This window comes from Lithobates pipiens, unplaced genomic scaffold (assembly GCF_037356315.1).
Source record: "Lithobates pipiens isolate NorthernLeopardFrog02 unplaced genomic scaffold, aLitPip1_a1.2 Scaffold_10, whole genome shotgun sequence".
Taxonomy (NCBI): Eukaryota; Metazoa; Chordata; class Amphibia; order Anura; family Ranidae; genus Lithobates; species Lithobates pipiens.
The window spans coordinates 101,448,868-101,467,636 of NW_027507686.1; the positions used below are offsets into that span (position 1 = coordinate 101,448,868).

The following is an 18,769-nucleotide window of genomic DNA, read 5'->3' on the forward strand; positions in this document are numbered from 1 at the left end:
GTGTCATTTCACATACGCCCATAGCATGTGTGAGCAATATATCATTTAGTGACAACTTTGTGTAAAAAAAAAAAAAAAATTTTTTTTTTGTCATTATTCAATCGCTTGAGGCAAAAAAATAAAATATTCAATGGGCTCAACATGCCTCTTATCAATTTCCTTAGGGGGTCTACTTTCCAAAATGGGGTCATTTGGGGGGGTTTTGTACTGCCCTGTCATTTTAGCACCTCAAGAAATGAGATAGGCAGTCGTAAACTAAAAGCTGCGTAAATTCCAGAAAACGTACCTTAGTTTGTAGATGTGACAACTTTTGCGCAAACCAATAAATATACAATTATTGACTTTTTTTTTACCAAAGACATGTGGCTGAATACATTTTGGCCTAAATGTATGACTAAAATTGAGTTTATTGGATTTTTCTAATAACAAAAAGTAGAAAATATCATTTTTTTTCAAAATTTGCGGTCTTTTTACGTTTATATCGCAAAAAATAAAAATCGCAGAGGCAATCAAATACCATCAAAAGAAAGCTCTATTTGTGGGAAGAAAAGGACGCAAATTTTGTTTGGGTACAACATTGCATGACCGCGCAATTACCAGTTAAAGCAGCGCAGTGCCAAAGTGTAAAAAGACCTCTGGTCATTTACCAGCAAAATGGTCCGGTCTGAAAGTGGTTAAGTAAGGACTTATGATAACGCTTTCTCGACATAGGAGTTAGATTGAGAAGAACTGCTGCGGGATCATTGGCTAAGGAAATGTCTGTGAACTTGTGGATGAGTCTCAGGACAGGCTGCCCGAATGTTTGTAATTTAGGGCATTCCCAGAAAATGTGGAGAATGGTGCCAGCCTGTTGCCCACAGCGACAGCAGCGGTCAGATTGACCGGGGAATATTTTGGCCAACACCACCGGTGTACGATACCAGCGTGTGATCAGCTTATATGAGATCTCCTGATATTTACTGCAGAGTGACGACTTATGGGCGAAAAAGAGTATTCTGTCCTTCTGTGGTTTGGAGAATGTAGTTTGTAAGTCCCTTTTCCATTAAGCTAGGAAGGGTGGATCCGTGGAGGATTGTGCATCTGTCAGGATTAGGTAGGACCTAGAGAGGGAACCATGAATTGGGCCATCATCCAGGCAAAGTTCTTCGAAGGGGTGGAATTGTCTAGAGAAGAACGAATGGTTAGGTAGTGATCCGAGGAAATGGATTAGCTGTCTATCTCTCCAGCTATCCAATGCAACAGGTACTTGCTCTAGCAGTATGGTTCCCATGGGAATCAAGCCCGTGGGTCCAAGAAATAGGGCTGCTCTCAGAAGCCCTTTCGGGGCTTGCCTGGTAAAGGCCTGGTCAGACAGGCCCGGAGGGAATCTAGGATGTCCAATAATTGGGGTCATAGGAGAAGGGAAGTTAGTCAGGTGGGAAAGGTGAAAAAAACTATCCATCTCGGCGAGCGAGGGGCCAATTAACGGGTGAGTAGTCACACAGGGCTCCAATGGCCTCCCCGCCCAAGGCAGACCAGCCAGTGGAACCCGCGCCATCTCCTGCTCTAGCTTGACCCATAGCTTCAGTTCCCCATGCCGGTGTCTTATCACATATGGTCCCCCATCGGATAGTGTCCGCTGTGTACTGCGCATGCGCAGTACACAGCAACACAGATTCCGAAAATTGCGAGCATGAACGGCGCCTGCGCACTGAGTACAGGTTCTATCCCCACTATCCAAGTGGACATAGAGTAAGAATATAAAAGAGCCGAGCGCAGCGAGGCCAAGCCCGAAGCGTGGCGAGCGAAGCTCGCCTGCGAGGGGCCCTCTAATATTCACAACCCTATGTCCGCTTGGATGGTGGGGCTACCACCTCCACTCACCGCGCAGGAGCCGTTCAGCTTCGGAGTACACAGCGGACACTATATCATGGCCGGACAGTATATGGCAGAACACCGGCACCAGTCAACCACCGGTGTCATGTGCGTCGCTGTGTAATATAGAGCAGGGTCCGGGAAGCCAATACCTCCCCGCAATTTCGGTCGCAATAGCATTGCCCTACCAATACGCATATGTTTTCCGCGCCAGAGGAACTTGATAAAGATTGAGCGAACCGCATGAAAGAAAGTCTGGGGTATTTTGATAGGTAAGGCTTGTAGTAGATACAGAAGTCGTGGCAACGCGTTCATCTTCAACACATTACAGCATCCGAACCATGACAGAGCTAGTGGGTCCCATCTTTTAAGGTCCGCTGTAAGCCCATAGGCTTCCTTTTATGTTGTTGGCTTTGTCTGTTTTTTTTGCTTGTTTCTCAAGGCGACCATCTTGGCGTTTGTCAAGAGGGTTAGGCGTGTCTTGAAGAGAACGCTTACGGCCACATCAACCTGAAAGCACCCGATCTCGTCTGATTTCAGAGGCTAAGCAGCGTCAGGCCTGGTTAGTACCTGGATGGGAGACTGCCTGGGAAGACCAGGTGCCATAGAAGGATCTGGTCTGGTTAGTGTCTTGATTGGGAGATCGCCTGGGAATACTGGATGCCGTAGGCTTCTTTTTATGTTGTTGGCTTTGACCTGTTTTTTTTAGCTTGTTTCCCAAGGTGACCATCTTGGCCTTTGTCAAGAGGCTTCAGAGTGCCCAAAGAGAGTGCCTAGACCAAACGAGATTGGGCGCTTTCAGGGTGTTGTGCCCGTAGGCAATTTCTTTGTGCACTCTCAACCCTCTTGACACATGCCAAGATGGTCACCTTGGGAAACAAGGGAAAAAAAACAGGTCAACGCGACAACATAATGAGAAGCCTACGACACCTGGTATTCCCAAGCTTTCTCCCATCCAGGTACTAACCAGGCCCATCGCTGCTTAGCCTCCGAGATCAGATGAGATTAGGCTCTTTCAGGGTGATTTAATTTCAGGGTATATCTCCACCGGGAGTCCATCTGGACCTGGAGATTTTTGGGGGGCCATTCCGGCCACCGCCTGCTGTAACTCACTCAAAGTTATGGGGGCCTCTAGATCCTCTCTCTCCTCTTGGGTGAGAGTTGGAAGCTTCACTTTCTCCAAGAAGGACACCATATCTTCTTCTTTCCTCTGCTACCTTGTTCTATATAGATCTCCGTAGTAGGCCCTGAAAATCTCGACTATTTCCTTCCCGCTGGTGGTAATTACCCCATCCATAGATTTAATCATTGGGATGGTGGAAGGGGGGGAGTTAGCTTTCACTAATCAAGCCAGCATTCTCCCCACCCTCTCTCCCTCCCCAAAGTGACATTGTTTCTGAAACACGCGTTTATTTTCTTCTCTTTTAGTAATTACCGATTTATACCCCTGTTGTTTATTTTCCCAGATTACTTGTTTCTCGTGTGTTGGGTCCTTAATGTAATTAACCTCTGCCTCTATTACTTCCTTCCTGATTCTTTCCTCCCAACTCCTGGATTTTTGTTTAATTTTAACCACCTGTTGAATCAGTACCTCTAACAAATGCTTTTAATGCATCCCAAGTTATGTCAATTGGGGTGGTGTTTGTATTGAACATTATAAACTCTTTTAAATTCTTTAAAACCTCCTCTGTATCCTTAATTAGCTCGAGCCAGAATGGACTAATTCTCCAACCCCCCAGCATCTTTTCCCTTCTCCCTATGCTCACTGATATTATCAAAGGTGAATGGTCCGATAATCCTCTGGGCATATACTCAATCTTTCTCACACTTTGTAATGCTTCTTCGTTGCCTAGGGCCAGGTCTATTCTGGAGAGTGTTGAATACGAACTCGAGAAGCACGAATATTGCTTAACGTCCACATTCCCCACTCTCCACATATCTATTAATCCGACCTCCTTCAAGAATTGACTTAATTTCGTTGTCCCTGTCTCTCGAGTTCTAGTGGGGAATCTATCAATCCGACTATCAAGCACTTCATTAAAATGTCCCAGTATTATGCCTGGTACGTCCTCCTTATCCACCAGAAAATCCATGAACCTATAAACCACCTCCATTTTAAACGGGGCGGTATATAAACCCCCACCAGAACATATAGTCTTTCCTCCAAAGTACAATACAAAAAAACATAACGACCCAGTTCATCAATACTAGCCTGCCTGCAGGAGAATCTCACCCTGGTTCCTATAATCACACTCACTCCTCGTGAGTAGGATGTATAAGTAGAGTGATACTGAACCTGATACCTCCTGTTTTTACATTGGGGTATAGTTGCTTTAGTTAAATGTGTCTCCTGCAGGCAGGCCAGTCTAGTCCCATACCTCTCCAGCGTGGAGAATACTGCAGCTCTTTTAACTGGACTACCCAAGCCTCTGACATTCCATGAGGCCATTTTAAGTATTTCATCCTGCATTACTCAACCATAGCAGAATAGTAAAATCTGTGAGAAAAAACAAAAGTGCAAATACATAAAATTCAAATGAAGAACCCTTATAATTTTTCATTCCACTCGTACACAATGCGCATCCATTTAAAGTGCGAATTCTTACCAAGTGCATTATCATTATTTTAATAAGTTCCATAACTTCCCTTTGAGTCAATATTTGTGTATAAACTATATTGAATTCAGCTTTAACCCTCTTGTGATTTTCCAAACACAGTGTTTCTTGAACCTTCCCCCCCCCTCCCCTCTCCCCCGTCCCCTCTCCCATCCCTCCCCCCCTACCCTCCACCTACCTAGGTGTTCCCCTAGGGGATTACACGTGACCTTTCCACACTCGTCCCTTCCATCCCACCTCTCCTCCAACTTCCTCCTCTCATACCACCTTACTTCCAACCGGGAGTAGATAAAGATAGAAAAGAACAAGAAAAGAAAAAGAAAAAGAAAAAGATAATTATCCCCTTCCCCTATCACGCTTTCTATCCTAAATTCATGTCTCATTTAATCCTCCCCCAGCTCTCACCCCGTGTATTAATATTCCAGACCCCCATCCCCCCCCACCCCCCCACTCCATCCCCCTAGCACATCTACAACAGCCCCTTATTTGCTTCCAACCATGAGGTTGCTTCCGCTGGAGAGTCAAATAGCTGAGTGCCACCAAGTGCTATTATTCTCAGCCGCGCTGGGTATAAAAGTGCGTATGTAACCTTATGTGTCCGTAAGGTGCGTTTGACTTCCAAAAATTCAGCTCTTCGCCTCTGCAATTCCGGTGAATAATCTGGGTACAGAGAGATCCTTGCTCCATCATATGTAATGTTGCCCATCTCTCTTACCTTACGAATCAAAGTCACCTTGTCATTATAATTAGAGAATTTAAGGATCATTGGTCTGGGGCGACCCCCAGAGGGAGGGGCTTTGAAAGGGACTCGGTGGGCCCGTTCTATTGAGAAAAAAGATGAAAAACTCTCTCTTCCAAACAGTTCAATAAACCAGGATTCTAGAAATGTTATCTGATCAAGACCCTCACATCTCTCGGGTAGTCCCAGCATCCTGATGTTATCCCTGCGAAGCCTGTTTTCTATTTCATCCATTCTGGCATTTTGATTGCACAATTGCTTCCGCATGCTATTGACCTCTTGACGCAATGGATGTAAGTCATCCTCTATTTGGCTCACCCTTGTCTCCAATATTCTTTCCGCTGCTTTCTGCATATCCTGTCTAATCAATAATAGTTCCTCCTGCATGCTTTTAAATTGCCCACACAGTTCTCCCAGCGAAAGTTTGCATGCATTTACAGCTTGTAGGACATCCCTTAATGTGGGATCTTCCTCAGTAGGGGAGCTGCCTCTAGAAATGGTTTCACTCTCACTCTGGGCCACCCCTTGACGCTTACTTGCGTTCCTTTGACCTGGTACAGCAGCAGCAGTTGATCCTGTATGGCCTTGACTCTTTCTTTCCGCCACTCCCCCCTGGTGTGTTTTTACTTGCGACAATTGGGTCTGTTGTACAGGGCCAGATTAAGAACTTCGTGGGCCTGGTGCTGAAGATTTTTGTGGGGCCTTTTATAAACAATAAATAAATAAAAATGCAAACTATTTTTGTTATAACAAATTAAATTAGAGAGAGAGAGGGAGAAAGGGGATGAAAGAGGTTTGAAGGGTAAGGGAGGGAGGATGAGAGAGAAATGGGGGGATGGGAGAGAGAGGATGCACATGAGCATGTGTGGGAATGACATCAAAGCAGCCTGGCCAAGGCAAGTGTCCGAAGGCACAGAACCCAGAAGGAAGACCGGGTGAAGATGGAAGTGCTCACAGCACAGCACTGGAGGGCTCAGTCTGATAGGTAAGTGTACCCTAATGTGCTAATATGCTGGGCATAATTGTACATTGTGGCATAACCTACCCCAGGACCTCTAAAAAGTAGTAATGTTAGAAAATTTTACTACCGCTTTAATATCACAGGAGCCTGTCATGGGGCCCCCTACCTGTGGCCCTTGGGCAGTGCCTTAGTACATAGTTGTCAACATTTCAAAAATATTTTCAGGGACGCTTTTTTTGCAAGTGCTATATTTAGAGTAGCTGACATCCCCTATGTTCCTCTATACATCACAATAGTAATTACAAAATTAAAAAAGTACTAATAATGGGGCAGAACAAATATGAGGACTGTGAGATTTCCTTTAGTTGAACTAACAAAAGTGTGCCCATTCTAGAGCTGGTAACACTGAGGATATTCAGTATAATTTTAAAGAACAGTTTTTGTGGGTAAGAGGCATAGGGGAGGAGTATGAATGGTATAAAAGTGGGAAGTATGTGCAGGTGAGGGAGAGGAATATGGAGGGTCTAACAGTGGGCACTATGTACATGAGAGGAGTGCAGAGGGTATGGCAGAAGGCACTATGTACAGGAGAGGAGTGTGTAGGGTATGACAGTGGGCAGTATGCACAGCAGAGGAGTGTAGGGGGTATGACATTGGGCACTATGTAGAAGAGAAGAGTGTGGAGGGTATGACAGTGAGCAATATGTACAGGAGTGTGGAGGGTATGACAGTGGGCCCTATGTACAGGAGAGAAGTGTGGAGAGTAGGACAGTAAGCAGTAATTACAGGAGAGGAGTGTGGAGGGAGGGTATGACGGTGGGCACTATGTATAGGAGAGGCGTATGGAGGGTATGGCAGTGAGTAGTATATACAGGAGAGGAGCGTGGAGGGTATGACAGTGGGCACTATGTATAGGAGAGAAGTGTTGGAGGTATGACAGTGGGCACTATGTATAGGAGAGTAGTGTGGAGGATATGACAGTGAGCAGTATGTAAAGGAGAGAAGATTGGAGAGTATGACAGTGGGCACTATGTATAGGAGAGAAGTGTGGAGAGTATGACAGTGGGCACTATGTATAGGAGAGAAGTGTGGAGAGTATGACAGTGGGCACTATGTATAGGAGAGTAGTGTGGAGGGTATGACAGTGAGCAGTATGTAAAGGAGAGAAGTGTGGAGAGTATGACAGTGGGCACTATGTATAGGAGAGAAGTGTGGAGAGTATGACAGTGGGCACTATGTATAGGAGAGAAGTGTGGAGAGTATGACAGTGAGCAGTATGTAAAGGAGAGAAGTGTGGAGAGTATGACAGTGGGCACTATGTATAGGAGAGAAGTGTGGAGAGTATGACAGTGGGCACTATGTATAGGAGAGAAGTGTGGAGAGTATGACAGTGGGCACTATGTATAGGAGAGGAGGATGAAGTAATCTGGGAATGAAAAATGGAAAGTTTGTGGAAGGATGTTTAGGGACTGCGTAGTGGTTAAGCTGGCCATACATGGATTGAAATTACACCAATTAAGCATAGACCAGCCATAGTCGATCTATGTATGGGCTAGCTGGTTTTACACAAGTCAACCTATTAACCGACTTGAGTACAACCAGCCTGTCAGGTTTTCCCCAAAACAATCAGTGCTGCCAGCTATAGTTAGCAGCACTAATCATTGTATTCCCTGGCAGAAGACCATAACCCTGCGGGAGTGATCGCCCCATTCACAGGTCAGCAGGTGAGAGGGTGTGTGGGGAAAGGCTGGGGAGAGATACTAGTCAGTCCCTGGGTAGGCACTCGTTAGTATCAGAGCCAGATACACACAGGTTACATACGCCACCATCGTTACTGTGAGAGCAAGAATTCTAGCACTAGACCTCCTCTGTAACTATAAACATGTAACCTGTAAAAAAATGTAAACATCGCTTAGTACACAGCAAAAAATCGTGCTAACTTTAGTGTTTTTTTTTAATGAATGAAACAGTTTCTTTCCAAAAAACACGTTTGAAAAATTGCTGCGCAAATATCGTGTAACATTGCAAAGACCACCATTTTATTCCATAGGGTGTCTGCTAAAACAATATATAATGATTGAGGGTTCTGAGTAATTTTGTAGCATAAAAAAAATGATGACTTTTACATGTAGGAGAGAAGTCTCAGAATGGGCCTGGGTGGCAAGGGGTTAATTATCATAAGTAATATAAAAATAATTATTATAAGCTATGTGAGTTCCTCCTCTGAGTCTGCTGCAGAGTGTTCCAGCTTGTATTTATACTGACCGCTCTGTATGTAGCGTCTGACAGTCTGCGCAAGGAGCCCCGTATCCATAGATGATAGCAGCCCCATATTTTAACCAGTGCTGGAGTGGGTCTTTAGCTACCTACCCCCCAAATGTGGGGTCTCTGTGACTGATCGCCGAGCTACAATTCTCGTACAAGTCTATCTAAAAAAAAAAAAAAAAAAAAGTTTTTTTTTTTTTTTTGGGCAAATGGGCCTATCTTGAGAAAGGGGCCTGGAGCTGCAGCTCCAATAGCCCCTATGTTAATCCGGCCCTGCTGTTGTAACATCTGTGTCGACTGTTCCCCCCTTGTCGGGGACTGACCTGGGGTGCGAGCATATCTTTCTAACTTTGTTGCAGCTGCTTGTGCTGCCTGAGCATTCTTTTCCTTATAGGAGCGGAGCTGTTGTGCCCCCCCATTCTCCTGTATTACCTGCTCTTCTCCTCGCCGCCTTGACATCTTTCTGCAGGTCACTATAGGATATGCAAGCTCAACAGGGCGGTACAGATATACAGAGCTATTGCTGATGAGCTGAAAGGGAGGGGGACAACAACAAAAAAAGGGGGGGGAGAGGTTCTTATACTGGGTACTGGGTAGGTTGAATACAAGTGGATGGATCAGTCAGCTTTCCATCAGTAAAAAACACCCCGCAGGGTTAATGTCCAAGAAATGGAAAAAATGTCTCTTTCCCCCCATAAAAAACGCTGACGTTCCTAAGCTCTTTGTTAAGCTGAGGGAGAGATTCTTAAACTCACAGTCCTCATTCCTGATGCCCCTCTATCAGTATTTAATATCGTGAGTCTATTTATGCCATCTATTCAAAGATTTCTTTCTTCAATATGCTGTTACAGCTCAACATTACACACATAGACTTTATATAGCAGTGCCTGAGGTGAGGGTGAGGGGTGATAGCCATTATTTATAATGCAGCCAAGATAGTGGTTCACCTCACTGCTTCACTCCGACCCCCCCTCCGTCCCGTCTCGTACCTCGTACCTCATGCCGCGTACCTCAAAAGCCTCAAAAGCATCTAGTTCCTGGTAACACTGAGGATATTCAGTATAATTTTAAAGAACAGTTTTTGTGGGTAAGAGGCATAGGGGAGGAGTATGAATGGTATAAAAGTGGGAAGTATGTGCAGGTGAGGGAGAGGAATATGGAGGGTCTAACAGTGGGCACTATGTACATGAGAGGAGTGCAGAGGGTATGGCAGAAGGCACTATGTACAGGAGAGGAGTGTGTAGGGTATGACAGTGGGCAGTATGCACAGCAGAGGAGTGTAGGGGGTATGACATTGGGCACTATGTAGAAGAGAAGAGTGTGGAGGGTATGACAGTGAGCAATATGTACAGGAGTGTGGAGGGTATGACAGTGGGCCCTATGTACAGGAGAGAAGTGTGGAGAGTAGGACAGTAAGCAGTAATTACAGGAGAGGAGTGTGGAGGGAGGGTATGACGGTGGGCACTATGTATAGGAGAGGCGTATGGAGGGTATGGCAGTGAGTAGTATATACAGGAGAGGAGCGTGGAGGGTATGACAGTGGGCACTATGTATAGGAGAGAAGTGTTGGAGGTATGACAGTGGGCACTATGTATAGGAGAGTAGTGTGGAGGATATGACAGTGAGCAGTATGTAAAGGAGAGAAGATTGGAGAGTATGACAGTGGGCACTATGTATAGGAGAGAAGTGTGGAGAGTATGACAGTGGGCACTATGTATAGGAGAGAAGTGTGGAGAGTATGACAGTGGGCACTATGTATAGGAGAGTAGTGTGGAGGGTATGACAGTGAGCAGTATGTAAAGGAGAGAAGTGTGGAGAGTATGACAGTGGGCACTATGTATAGGAGAGAAGTGTGGAGAGTATGACAGTGGGCACTATGTATAGGAGAGAAGTGTGGAGAGTATGACAGTGAGCAGTATGTAAAGGAGAGAAGTGTGGAGAGTATGACAGTGGGCACTATGTATAGGAGAGAAGTGTGGAGAGTATGACAGTGGGCACTATGTATAGGAGAGAAGTGTGGAGAGTATGACAGTGGGCACTATGTATAGGAGAGGAGGATGAAGTAATCTGGGAATGAAAAATGGAAAGTTTGTGGAAGGATGTTTAGGGACTGCGTAGTGGTTAAGCTGGCCATACATGGATTGAAATTACACCAATTAAGCATAGACCAGCCATAGTCGATCTATGTATGGGCTAGCTGGTTTTACACAAGTCAACCTATTAACCGACTTGAGTACAACCAGCCTGTCAGGTTTTCCCCAAAACAATCAGTGCTGCCAGCTATAGTTAGCAGCACTAATCATTGTATTCCCTGGCAGAAGACCATAACCCTGCGGGAGTGATCGCCCCATTCACAGGTCAGCAGGTGAGAGGGTGTGTGGGGAAAGGCTGGGGAGAGATACTAGTCAGTCCCTGGGTAGGCACTCGTTAGTATCAGAGCCAGATACACACAGGTTACATACGCCACCATCGTTACTGTGAGAGCAAGAATTCTAGCACTAGACCTCCTCTGTAACTATAAACATGTAACCTGTAAAAAAATGTAAACATCGCTTAGTACACAGCAAAAAATCGTGCTAACTTTAGTGTTTTTTTTTAATGAATGAAACAGTTTCTTTCCAAAAAACACGTTTGAAAAATTGCTGCGCAAATATCGTGTAACATTGCAAAGACCACCATTTTATTCCATAGGGTGTCTGCTAAAACAATATATAATGATTGAGGGTTCTGAGTAATTTTGTAGCATAAAAAAAATGATGACTTTTACATGTAGGAGAGAAGTCTCAGAATGGGCCTGGGTGGCAAGGGGTTAATTATCATAAGTAATATAAAAATAATTATTATAAGCTATGTGAGTTCCTCCTCTGAGTCTGCTGCAGAGTGTTCCAGCTTGTATTTATACTGACCGCTCTGTATGTAGCGTCTGACAGTCTGCGCAAGGAGCCCCGTATCCATAGATGATAGCAGCCCCATATTTTAACCAGTGCTGGAGTGGGTCTTTAGCTACCTACCCCCCAAATGTGGGGTCTCTGTGACTGATCGCCGAGCTACAATTCTCGTACAAGTCTATCTAAAAAAAAAAAAAAAAAAAAGTTTTTTTTTTTTTTTTGGGCAAATGGGCCTATCTTGAGAAAGGGGCCTGGAGCTGCAGCTCCAATAGCCCCTATGTTAATCCGGCCCTGCTGTTGTAACATCTGTGTCGACTGTTCCCCCCTTGTCGGGGACTGACCTGGGGTGCGAGCATATCTTTCTAACTTTGTTGCAGCTGCTTGTGCTGCCTGAGCATTCTTTTCCTTATAGGAGCGGAGCTGTTGTGCCCCCCCATTCTCCTGTATTACCTGCTCTTCTCCTCGCCGCCTTGACATCTTTCTGCAGGTCACTATAGGATATGCAAGCTCAACAGGGCGGTACAGATATACAGAGCTATTGCTGATGAGCTGAAAGGGAGGGGGACAACAACAAAAAAAGGGGGGGGAGAGGTTCTTATACTGGGTACTGGGTATGTTGAATACAAGTGGATGGATCAGTCAGCTTTCCATCAGTAAAAAACACCCCGCAGGGTTAATGTCCAAGAAATGGAAAAAATGTCTCTTTCCCCCCATAAAAAACGCTGACGTTCCTAAGCTCTTTGTTAAGCTGAGGGAGAGATTCTTAAACTCACAGTCCTCATTCCTGATGCCCCTCTATCAGTATTTAATATCGTGAGTCTATTTATGCCATCTATTCAAAGATTTCTTTCTTCAATATGCTGTTACAGCTCAACATTACACACATAGACTTTATATAGCAGTGCCTGAGGTGAGGGTGAGGGGTGATAGCCATTATTTATAATGCAGCCAAGATAGTGGTTCACCTCACTGCTTCACTCCGACCCCCCCTCCGTCCCGTCTCGTACCTCGTACCTCATGCCGCGTACCTCAAAAGCCTCAAAAGCATCTAGTTCCTTCCAGGCACTGTCCCCCCACGAGGGGTTCTCTTCATCCAGCCTCTCACCTCCAATTCCACCGGAGACACCGCTCAGGATAGTGCTGCAACTCAGCGCCTGTTGCTCGCCCACGCCGGGGCCCGCTGCCACTCAGCTGCCTCCCTCAGCTTCCGTCTGTGCTTCGGCGGGACTTGGCGGTACTCGGCGATTTCCGGAACTTTCCGTCACTCCACGGGCTTTCTCGGCGCCTCGCCAATCTCCACTCAGCTTTCCCCAGCAAATGTTCGTCAGAGCATAAAGAGACATGGGGTGAAAAGCCTGCCGGCGACCCTCTCACATCTCACACCTCTTCGCTCATGCTCTCACATCTCACATCCGGTCACTCCCCCCTGCATCCCTCTCTATTGGAAAAAATGTTCCCCCCCTTTCATTACTCACTGGCTTAGGAAAAAAAAAAATGGAGGACTTGATCCTCACATCACAAGGTAAACAAGAATTTTTTAAACAAACCTGGGACATCTGGAATACCTTTATATTCTCGCTGGAAGGATGTCGCCTGCTATCGCCTTAGTGCTCTGAGCTTTACTTGACTGGCCCCTTGGACAGTGGCTGCCATCGTGTCTCGTCCCCTCTGCTCCTTTCTTGATCTTTCACCCCTTCTCTTTTCTGCCTTCCTCCCCTATCTCTCACCCCCTTCACCCCCTCTCTCTTTTGGAAAAAGTGGAAAATTGGGAATGACGGCCCCACACCCCCCTCTGGATGGATTATGCCGGAGCAACCTGGGGTTTGTGTGACCCTGGATCTTGGTACAGTACTTTATCCGTGCCTCAAATCATTGTGATTGATGGAAGGCAGACTCACAGTTGCGAATATACCTGTATCAAGTATTGTTCAGCTGCTTTTTGCTCTGTATTCCTCTGTTCCATTATGTACTCGGGGGACCGTCTTCCCCTATTTGGAGAAAAAATTACATTTGAAAAAAAATAGAAGCCTACGACACCTGGTATTCCCAGGCGGTCTCCCATCCAGGCATTAACCAGGCCCGACCCTGCTTAGCCTTCAAGATCAGATGAGATGGAACAGATTCAGGGTGATGTGGCCGTAGCCAATATCTTCAGGCACTCTCAACTCTCTTGACAAACGCCAAGATGGTCACCTTGGGAACAAGCAGAAAAAAATAGGTCAATGGCAACAACATAAAAAGAAGCCTACGGCATCTGGAAATCCAAGGCGGTCTCCCATCCAGGTACTAAACTGGTCCCAACCCTGCTTAGCCTCTGAGATCAGATGAGATTGGGCTCTTTCAGGGTGATGTGGCCGTAGGAGATTTCTTCTGGCACTCTCAACCCTCTTGACTAATGCCAAGATGGTCACCTTGGGAAACAAACAAAAAAAACAAGTCAACGCCAACAACATAAGAAGAAGTCTACAGACCCTAGTATTCCCAGGTGGTCTCCCATCCAGGTATTAACAAGGCCTGACCCTGTTTAGTCTCTGAGATCAGACGAGATCTGGTGCCTTCAGGGTTATGTGGCCATAGGCGAGCTCTTCAGGCACTCTCAACCCTCTTGACAAACACCAAGATGGTCACCTTGGTAAACAAAAAAAAAAAAAGTCAACGCCAACAACATAAAAAGAAGCCTACAGCACCTAGTATTCCCAGGTGGTCTCCAATCCAGGTACTAGCAAGGCCCGACCCTGTTTAGCCTCTGAGATCAGAGGAGATCGTGCGCTTTCAGGCTTATGTGCCCATAGGCAATCTCTTTGGGCACTCTCAACCCTCTTGACAAATGCCTTGGGAAATAAGCGGAAAAAAAACAGGTCAATGTCAACAACATAAAAAGAAGACTACGGCACCTGGTATTCCAAAGCCATCTCCCATCCAGGGAATAACTAGGCCCAACCCTTCTTAGCCTCATAGATGAGAAGAGATAGGGCTCTTTTAGGGTGATGCTACTGTAAGCGAACTCTTTGGGCATGCTCAACCCTCCTGACAAATGCCAAGATGGTCACCTTGGGAAACAAGTGGAAAAAAAAAAACAATCAACGCCAACATCATCAAAAGAAGCCTACAATAAGCGCAGACTTTGTTGAAACAGCCGGAGGGGAGTTGGTCTCCTGACACTCCTCTATGGTTTAATCCTAAATTGCCACATTTTGGGGGCATACCAGATCCGGTGATATGGGCCAGGGTAGGCGTTAAGCAACTGAAGCATGTGGTGAGTGGGGGGCAGCTCCTGACGTTTGATCAGCTTAAGGTTAATCATGATCTTCCAAACTGGTATTTTTTTAGATACCTGCAGTTGCGACACGCTTTTCTCTCTCAGTTCGGTCCTGGGGTTTTGCGGGTGGGAGTCTCGCCTTTGGAGACTGTGCTGCGGACAGAGGACCTGAAAAAGCCTCTCTCCATTGTGTATAGCATGCTGTTTCCGGACAGGCCGAAGCCTGTTCAAAACTGTAGGGAGGTTTGGAGTGCTTTAATACCTGACTTTGGAAGGGAGGATTGGGACGACATGTGGGGACACCCGTTTCAGACCCTAGTATCGGCTAGAGACAGACTTATCCAGTTTAAAATTCTGTATAGAGTATGCTATACCCCAGCCAGACTGGCTAGGATTTACGGTACCGGTGCGGGGGGGTGCTGGCGCTGCACAGCTGACCGAGCTGATTTTGACCATGTGTTTTGGCAGTGCCCGCGGATTGAGGAGTTCTGGAAGGGAGTGACACAGGTTATACAATCTGTCCTTTTGGTGCCGATTCCAGTCACAGTTGCGGTATGTTTGCTCGGACTGGTGGAGGGGTTGGCACCTCGAAGGGCACAGAGGACTCTGATTTCTCTGGCGCTGTTCTATGCACGCAAAGCTATCCTGTTGTGTTGGAAGAAACCCGAACCTCCTACGGTTTCTTATTGGAAAGGTTTAATTAATAAAGCTTTGCCATTATACAAAGCCACCTATCTTAGCAGAGGGTGCCCTAACAAATTTGAGAGAGTGTGGCGGTGCTGGCTTGATGCCGCAGATACTGTGAATTAATTGCTAGGCGAGGGGTTTTCTCCTTGTGGGTCGGGCGAGGGGCGGGGCAGGGAGGTGCTTTCCCTTGGATTGGTTACATCCCCATTTCAAGTGGTTCTTTATTTAGTTACGGTACGGGCTATGTGTTTCTTATATATGTGGTACTGTTGATGTTTATTGACTGAACTAAGAGGAAGGATGGAGGGCTGCACAGGCGGGAGGTTGGTTGGGTGGGGGGAGGTGGAGGGTGGAAGGGAGGGGGGGGGGTTTGGGAAGGTTTTTGGGACCGTTTGGTATGTTTGTTTGTTATTAATGTATTGAAAACCTTTAATAAAAATAAATTTATAAAAAGAAGCCTACAATAACTGGTATTCCCAGGTGGTCTCCCATCCAGGTACTAACCAGGCCTGACTCTTCTTAACCTCCAAGATCAGACGAGATTGGGTGCTTTCAGAGTGATGAGATCAGAGGAGATCAGGCGCTTTCAGGCTTATGTGCCCATAGGCAATCTCTTTGGGCACTCTCAACCCTCTTGACAAATGCCAAGATAGTCAACTTGGGAAACAAGCGGAAAAAAAACAGGTCAATGTCAACAACAAAAAAAGAAGACTACGGCACCTGGTATTCCAAAGCCATCTCCCATCCAGGGACTAACTAGGCTCAACCCTTCTGAGCCTCAGAGATGAGAAGAGATAGGGCTCTTTCAGGGTGATGCTGCTGTAAGCGAACTCTTTGGGCACTCTCAACCCTCTTGACAAATGCCAAGATGGTCACCTTGGGAAACAAGTGAAAAAAAAAAACTAATCAACGCCAACAACATATAAAGAAGCCTACAATAACTGGTATTCCCAGGTGGTCTCCCATCCAGGTACTAACCAGGCCCGACTCTTCTTAGCCTCCAAGATCAGACGAGATTGGGTGCTTTCAGAGTGATGTGGCCATAGGCAATCTCTTCAGGCACTCTCAACCCTCTTGACAAACACCAAGATGGTCACTTTGGGAAACAAGCGAAAAAAAAAACAGGTCAACGTCAACAACATAAAAAGAAGTCTATGACACCTGGTATTCCCAGGCAGTCTCCCATCCAGGTACTAACAAGGCCCGACTCTTCTTAGCCTCCAACATCAAACGAGATCGGGTGCTTTCAGGGTGATGTGCCCGTAGGCAATCTCTTCAGGCACTTTCAACCCTCTTGACAAACGCCAAGATGGTCACCTTGGGAAACAAGCAAAAAAATAAAAAATAAGTCGGAAGCTAGAGACAATACGGCCCGAGTCCTCAATTTAATCCATGCGGCGCATGTACAGGGAAGGCCCTTGCTTATGTTGTCAATGGACGCTGAAAAAGGCCTTTGACAGGGTGGACTGGCACTTTATGCAGGCCACCCTGGAACATATAGGTCTTGGCCCCAACATGATGAGCTGGGTAATGTCGCTTTACTCCACACCGTCGGCAGCGGTACGGGTGAACGAGTGGTGCTCAGACTCTTTCCCCATTACTAATGGGACGAGGCAGGGGTGCCCTCTGTCTCCCCTAATTTTTATTCTGACACTGGAACCACTTATGTGTCACGTTCGGAATGACCCGAATATTACTGGCATATCCAAACCCTCGGCACACCACAAAATTGCGGCGTACGCTGACAATCTAAAGAATCCTACGGCACCTGGTATTCCCAGTTGGTCTCCCATCCAGGTACTAAGCAGGCCTGACTCTTCTTAGCCTCCAAGATCAGACAAGATTGGGTGCTTTCAGAGTGATGTGGCCATAGGCAATCTCTTCAGGCACTCTCAACCCTCTTGACAAACACCAAGATGGTCACCTTGGGAAACAAGCGGAAAAAAAAAACAGGTCAACGCCAACAACATAAAAAGAAGCCTACGACACCTGGTATTCCCAGGCGGTCTCCCATCCAGGTACTAACAAGGCCCGACTCTTCTTAGCCGACAACATCAAACGAGATTGGGTGCTTTCAGGGTGATGTGACCGTAGGCAATCTCTTCAGGCACTTTCAACCCCCTTGACAAACGCCAAGATGGTCACCTTGGGAAACAAGCAAAAAAATAAAAAATAAGTCGGAAGCTAGAGACAATACGGCCCGAGTCCTCAATTTAATCCATGCGGCGCATGTACAGGGAAGGCCCTTGCTTATGTTGTCAACGGACGCAGAGAAGGCCCTTGACAGGGTGGCCTGGCACTTTATGCAGGCCACCCTGGAACATATAGGTCTTGGCCCCAACATGATGAGCTGGGTAATGTCGCTTTACTCCACGCCGTCGGCAGCAGTACGGGTGAACGAGTGGTGCTCGGACTCTTTCCCCATCACTAATGGGACGAGGCAGGGGTGCCCTCTGTCTCCCCTAAGTTTTATTCTGACACTGGAACCACTTATGTGTCACGTTCGGAATGACCCGAATATTACTGGCATATCCAAACCCTCGGCACACCACAAAATTGCGGCGTACGCTGACGATCTAATTTTTTTCGTCTCCAATCCACACATTTCGCTTCCCAATATACTCGCGCCTCTCCGGCGATACGGCAGCCTATCAAACTATAAAATCAATTGCGCCAAGTCGGCTGTATTGAATATATCGGTGCCGGATGGTGAGGCCAAGAGGCTACGCTCCGCTTTTCCATTCTACTGAGCTGAAAAATCTATACGTTACCTGGGCGTTGACATCGCAGCGGATTTGGCGCAATTGTACCCGCTTAATTTTGTCCCTCTCCTGAATAGACTGAAATCTGATTTGGGAAACTGGCATGCTTTAACACTGACCTGGTTCGGGCGCTGTAATGCATTCAAAATGACGGCCCTCCCGCGGATCTTATACTTGTTCCAGACATTACTGAACCGGTTACCCCCAATTTTTTTCAGACAACTGCAGGTGCTGACTTTATTTGGGCACGCAAACCGCCCAGAGGCCGTTTGTAATTGCTTGCCAGACCAAAGGACAAGGGGGGTCTGGGTCTCCCAGATCTGAGACAATACTACAGAGCGACTCTGCTAGCGAGAGTCGTTGATTGGCATTGTAATGGCCCTCACAAGCAGTGGGTGGAGATGGAGATTGAGGATGGATCCATTCCCCTATTGACCTCCCCGTGGCTCCTGTCCTCCCTACCAAAAGACCTCAGAGATCACCCCGTAGTGGGAGCTATGTTGGCTGTTGTGCGGAGGTTGTTCCGCTGCACACACATTGCTCCCCTGCCGTCACCAATGACTCCGGTTATAGGTAATCCAGACTTCCCACCGGATTTACCAACAAGAAACTGCGACAGTTGACAGTGGTGGGGAAACAGCATCTGGGAGAGGTGTGGCCCTCGGGAGGGCTCCCGACCACGCAAACTGTCGCCGAGCTTTCTGACCCTCCGCTTGACTTGTTTAGTGCTTATCAACTT

General features: G+C 46.6%; 6 pseudogenes; all 6 read right to left on the bottom strand.

Annotated features, from left to right (window-relative positions):
* Positions 1-13,347: 13,347 nt before the first annotated feature.
* On the bottom strand, positions 13,348-13,466 carry LOC143947028 (5S ribosomal RNA; annotated as a pseudogene).
* Positions 13,467-13,564: 98 nt separating this feature from the next.
* LOC143953130 (5S ribosomal RNA) lies at positions 13,565-13,684 on the bottom strand (annotated as a pseudogene).
* A 2,039-nt stretch (positions 13,685-15,723) lies between these two features.
* On the bottom strand, positions 15,724-15,842 carry LOC143944941 (5S ribosomal RNA; annotated as a pseudogene).
* Positions 15,843-16,197: 355 nt separating this feature from the next.
* Positions 16,198-16,316, bottom strand: LOC143943430 (5S ribosomal RNA; annotated as a pseudogene).
* A 708-nt stretch (positions 16,317-17,024) lies between these two features.
* LOC143957192 (5S ribosomal RNA) lies at positions 17,025-17,143 on the bottom strand (annotated as a pseudogene).
* A 102-nt stretch (positions 17,144-17,245) lies between these two features.
* On the bottom strand, positions 17,246-17,364 carry LOC143946255 (5S ribosomal RNA; annotated as a pseudogene).
* Between the last annotated feature and the right edge of the window lie 1,405 nt (positions 17,365-18,769).